Source organism: Bufo gargarizans, chromosome 4 (assembly GCF_014858855.1).
Source record: "Bufo gargarizans isolate SCDJY-AF-19 chromosome 4, ASM1485885v1, whole genome shotgun sequence".
Lineage (NCBI taxonomy): Eukaryota > Metazoa > Chordata > Amphibia > Anura > Bufonidae > Bufo > Bufo gargarizans.
The window spans coordinates 384,524,214-384,530,213 of NC_058083.1; positions in this window are offsets into that span (position 1 = coordinate 384,524,214).

A 6,000-nucleotide genomic window follows, 5' to 3' on the forward strand; every position below is an offset into this window, starting at 1 on the left:
TAATTTATTTGCAAAAATGTCGGTCAATTTTGATTAATATCAAAAAAAGTCAAAATGTCAGCAGCAATGAAATACCACCAAATGAAAACTCTATTAGTGAGAAGAAAATGAGGTAAAATTCATTTGGGTGGTAAGTTGTATGACCGAGCAACAAACCGTGAAAGTAGTGTAGTGCAGAATTGTAAAAAGTGGTCTGGTCATTAAGGGGGTTTAAGCTAGGGAAGCTGAGGTGGTAAAAAAAATAAAAAAATAAAAAATGCTTCGATCCGAATTTATTTGTGGAAAATCGCACTGTGCCTTGCAGTAACACGCATAGGGAGTCTGCTGTGGTAGTGAAATTATACTGTGAGTCGGTATGACATGCAGATGACAGGCGTCGCTCATAGAATAACTGCATACTTCACTTATTTGGGCAGTCACGGCACCAAAACTGACCACATAACTAAATTATGAACTCAGCCTTACAGGTCGATGTTAGCTCCAAAAAGAAGTGCACTCCTTTTACACCATCGTCAGCTGATTCCACATAGATGTCTATAGAACCTGTTCTATTAAACACTTATACAAGTTGAGCCCCCCGACAGAGTGGAGAGGGTGTCAGCAGTAAGTTTGTGTTGACGTCACAGATTATTTTGCCCTCCCTCTGATCTGTCAGAACAATAACCCATAAAAAATGTCTGTTGAGCATCCGCTTTCACTCGGTCAGCATTTGGTAATCCATCAGTATTGCTAATGCAAAAAAAAAGAGGAGTGGATCCAAAACAGAGATGACACTTGAATGGAATATTTGCATGTCTTCTGTGTTTTGTACCCACTCCTGATTTTGGCTACCAAATCACAAGCCAATGATGGGACCATACAGGCCTTACAGCTGCTACGCAGACAGGATCTGTTGTGCATCTCATTTTTCCTTCCTTCTGACAGATCAGAAGAAGGGTCAAATAAATGATGATGTCAGCCAGGCCGAAAGGCAAAATAGTGGCCCAGTCATGAAGTGGATAGGGTGGGAACAACATGAGAATGCCACAGAGTGGCCCTATAACATTGTGGTGAAGTGGAAGCAGCATGAGGAGACCACAGAGTGGCCCAATGACAATGTGGTGGTGGCAGCAGCATCAGAAGACCACAGAGTGACGGGTTAGAGAGAGAGATGACAGGAACAACAGTTCTCTTCCCAGATGGTGGTCCAGCCAGAGGCCTATCCCAGAGACAATGCTGAGGTCTCCACTGAGGAACCCATGCAGGTTGGCATGACCCGAGAGAATCTTCGATGCAGACGTGGAGAATGCTTTTACTGTGGAGAGCCTGACCATTGGATCAACCAGTGTCCTAAGAAGGTCTTCTCTGTCAAGTTTCCTAAGGCAAGGCAACCTAAAGACCAGGTACACCTTGATTTTTCTAAATGTAAGCTTTTGGTACCCATTACGATTTCTCTGGGGGTAGATAAATGGCCGGGTAAGGCCTTTATTGATTCTGGCTCAGCGGCCAGCTTTATTGACTCTGAGTACGCTGTAAGATTGGGTATTCCAATGTTTGCTTTACCAACTCCTATCCATGTCATGGCTATTGATGCTACTCCTCTTATTGGTGGTACGGTGAGCTCATGTACCTCAGAGATTTCTCTAACCGTGGGTATGTGCCACTCAGAGAGATGTTCCCCTTTAGTCCTGGAGAACCTACCAGCTGAGGTGGTACTAGGGTTGCCTTGGCTCCGACTACATAACCCCACTATAGATTGGTCCAAGGGGGAGTTTGTGAGATGGGGGCCTAAGTGTGACTCGTGCTTGTCCGTGGTAAAGGCTGGGGTCTCAGTAAAGTCTGATACTTTACCCACTGTTGTTAGGGAATATTCTGATGTATTCTCATCACCAACCCTGGAGGTTCTACCCCCCCATAGACCTTATGATTGTACTATAGAGCTAGTACAGGGGGACAAGTTTCCTAAGGGGCGAATTTATAATCTTTCTAAGCCCGAACGCAAGGCCATGGAAGATTATATAAAGGAGAGCCTTAGTAAAGGGTATATTAGACCTTTTGTCTCTCCTATGGGGGCGGGGTTTTTCTTCATTAAGAAAAAAGATGGTGGTCTTAGGCCATGTATCGATTAAATAAAATCACTGTCCAGAATAGATACTCCCTCCCATTGATTCCGGATTTATTTAACCAGGTTCTGGGGGCAACCTGGTTTTCCAAGATTGATCTGAAAGGGGCATACAATCTAATCTGAATCAAGGAGGGAGACGAATGAAAGACGGCGTTCAATACTCCGGCAGGACACTTTGAATATCAGGTGATGCCTTTTGGACTCAGCAATGCCCCAGCTGTGTTCCAAAACTTTATGAATGACATTCTTAGGGAGTTCTTAGGTAAATTTGTTATTGTCTATCTTGATGACATTTTGATATTCTCTCCTGACTTCGAATCCTATGTGTCTTATGTTAAACAAGTATCAGAGGTGTTGAGGGAGAATTAGCTATCCGATAAGCAAGAGAAATGTGTCTTTGGTATACCGGAGATTCTGTTTCTAGGGCATGTTTTGACTCCTCACGCCTTCAAGATGGATCCTGGTAAGGTACTAGCAATGGGTAAGACATTCATCCTTAAAGGCCTTACAATGGTTCTTAGGTTTTGCCAATTACTATCGTAAATGTATTATGAATTTTTCCGTAATTGCTAAACCGTTGACCGACCTTACTAAGAAAGGGGCGGATTTGGAGAATTGGTCTACTGAGGCCATTTCTTCATTTGAAGAAGGTCCTGCTAGCCTCAGGAGGAGTGGAGGCATTTTCTGGAGGGGGCAAGGCATTGTGTAACTGTTGTCACTAACCATAAAAGCCTTATGTTTCTCGAGTCTGCTAAGAGGTTGAATCCCCGTCAAGCCAGATGGGCTCTGTTTTTTACTCGTTTTGATTTTTCCATTACGTTCAGGCCGGGAAGTAAAAATGTGAAGGCGGACTCATTTTCTCGGAGCTTCCATGCCTTTCAACCTACTCAGGTACCACCTTAATCCATCCTACCAACAAGAATCTTCATAGCAGCTCTAACCCAGGATATCTCGGCTCGCATTAGGTCTGAACAACATCTGGCACCGGTATCCACCCCAACAGATAAGTTGTTTGTTCCCGTACAATTTAGTCTCAAGCTGTTGGGTGAGTGTCACGATTCTGCCTTTTGTGGACATCCGGGTGTTGAGGGCACTAGGGATCTGGTTTCTAGATCTTATTGGTGGCCCACTCTAACTAGGGATGTCAAGTCCTACGTTTCAGCCTGTGAGGTTTGTGCCAGGTGCAAGACACCTAGGACTCGGCCTGCTGGTAACCTACGACCCCTACCCATTCCCAGTAGACCCTGGTCCCATATCTCGATGGACTTTATAACTGACCTACCGCCGGAGGAGGGTAAGACTGTAGTTTGGGTAGTGGTCGATTGGTTTAGCAAGATGGTCCATTTCATTCCCCTGTCTAAACTCCCGAATGCCAAAACCCTGGCGTCTATTTTTGTGAAAGAAATTGTTCGATAGCATGGTATCCCGAAAAATATTGTTTCTGACAGGGGTGTTCAGTTTGTGTCCAAATTCTGGAGGGCCTTCTGTCAAAAATCTTTTTCCTCTGCCTACCACCCTGAGAGTAATGGGCAGACTGAACGCCTAATCAGTCTGTGGAACAATTCTTGAGGTTGTATGTTGCTGAAGACCAGCAATTATGGGTGAAATTTCTTCCATTGGCTGAATTTGCTTTGAATAACCGAGTCAATTCTTCTGCTGGGGTCTCACCTTTCTTTTGTAACCATGGTTTCCATCCCCGTTTTCATTCTGGGTCATCCGTCTCCTCCTCTAACCCTGAGGCGGATAGGCTCTCCTCTGAACTGTGCACAGTTTGGGCCTGGGTTCAATCGAACTTAGAAAAGGCTGAAAGTTCTCAGAAACTCAAGGCCGATAAGAGAGGTTCAAGGGGGGTGAATTTTCAGGTTGGGGATAAGGTATGGTTGTCTTCCAAGAATCTCTCTCGTAAAGTAGATTCTATAAAGTTTGCTCCTCGTTTTATTGGATTATATAAGATCGCAGAGGTGATTAACCCGGTATCATTTAGGTTGGAGCTGCCCGAGTCATTCCACATTCATAATGTGTTCCATAAATCTCTACTTAAAAAATATTTTGAACCGGTAGTACCATCGAAAGCCTCGCCTCTGCCGGTTCTTGTTAATCATGCTGTTGAGTATGTGGTGTCTAAAATAGTGGATGTCAGGAAGGTGTGCAATTCCTTACAGTACCTGATTCACTGGAAGGGGTATGGACCTGAAGAGAGATCTTGGGTACCTGCCAGGGAGGTTCATGCTCCTAGACTTGTTTGAAAATTTCATTTAGAACACCCTGAAAGGCCATCGCCTGAAGTCTTGGGTCCGGTGGCCCCTCTCTAAAGGGGGGGTACTGTAGCGGAGTGCTGAAGGCGCACTCGGTTTCCCATCAGCCGCAGACCTGCTGCTTAGCTTTGAGAGCGAGGATCTGTGTTTGACCTCGTTCCCAGGGTGACTTTGCTAGCTGGGAGGCTCCCTGCTCCTAGGTCTGCCTTGAGCGCCGAGCTGATCACTCAGTGCTCGACTGATCGGTCTGTCGTTCATGTGACGCTGGCCACGTCACATGACCCTCACTCCCCACTATAAATACATGCAGCCTGCTGGCCACAGGTTGCCTGTTAATTTAGGTTCCTGGCAGTTGTTGGATACCTGTGTACTTACCTGATCCTGTTCCCTGACGATCCTTTGCCTGCTCCTCCTGTACTGCGCATCCTTCCTGGTATATTGACCTCTGCTTCCACCTGACTATTCTTTGCGGACTCCTTTGGTACTTCTCGACTCTCCTGGTATTTATGACCCCGGCTTCTCCTGACCTTTCTTTGCTTATCCCTCTGTACTGCGTTGTCCTTTTGGTTTTGACCCGGTCCGTTCACTATCCGTTATTTGTATTGTCTGTCCTTCCCGCACGTATCCTAAGTTAGGGACTGCCGTCCAGTTGTCCCCTGTCATCAGGACTCGTGAGGCAAGTAGGCAGGGCCAGGGGTGAGGCTGGAGCGCAGTGGTCACTATCCTCCCCCTGTGTGTGTGTGTGTGCGTGACCGTTACATTCTCTGGCCGAGGGAACAGAAAAGGACAGAGGCAGGTTGAGGACAGGTAAAGGCACAGAGCCTGCTCCCGGGCCATGCCAACTAAGGGTTCTCTCTGACTAACCCACCGACTCTTGGCTGGGGGTGTCTGATGTCACTTGAAACGAAGTGGATGACCGAGTCAACTATTCAAGAACTGCTTGGTTGCTGGTCAAGACACAACCACTAGATGACACCGGGAGCTCAGGCCTCTCGCTGCCACCCATGCTGCCACGGCCCCTTCAACCTGTGCCTGTGCCAGAAATGTTTAGGCCTCTGCCACTCCCCTGTGCAGGGCCTGGCACCTCTCTGTCTGAGACTGTTAGATCCAATAAATAAAAAGGAAATTAAAACACCCCAAAAAAGTCTGCAGTTTTCTTACTTCACCACAAAACGGCTAGTAAGCCCTTTTTTTCCACCACTAATACACACAAAAAGCGGCTTTAGAACATATAACTGCACTGCTGAATGGCAAATATATATTTTTTTGCCACTAATACATGCCACAAAAGGCTTTAGAACATATAATTGTACCGCTGAACGGCAAATATATTTTTCTTTTTCCACTAATACATGCCGCAAAAGGCTTTAGAACATATAACTGCACCGCTGAATGGCAAATATATTTTTTCTTTTTGGACTAATTCACACCACAAAAAGCTTTAGAACATAGAACTTGACCGCTGAATGGCAAATATGTTTTTTCCTTTTGCATTAATAAACGCCACAAAAGGCTTTAGAACATATAACTGCACCGCTGAACGGCAAATATATTTTTTCTTTTTGCACTAATACACGCCACAAAAGGCTTTAGAACATATAACTGCACAGCTAAACGGCACATATATTTTTTCTTTTTGCA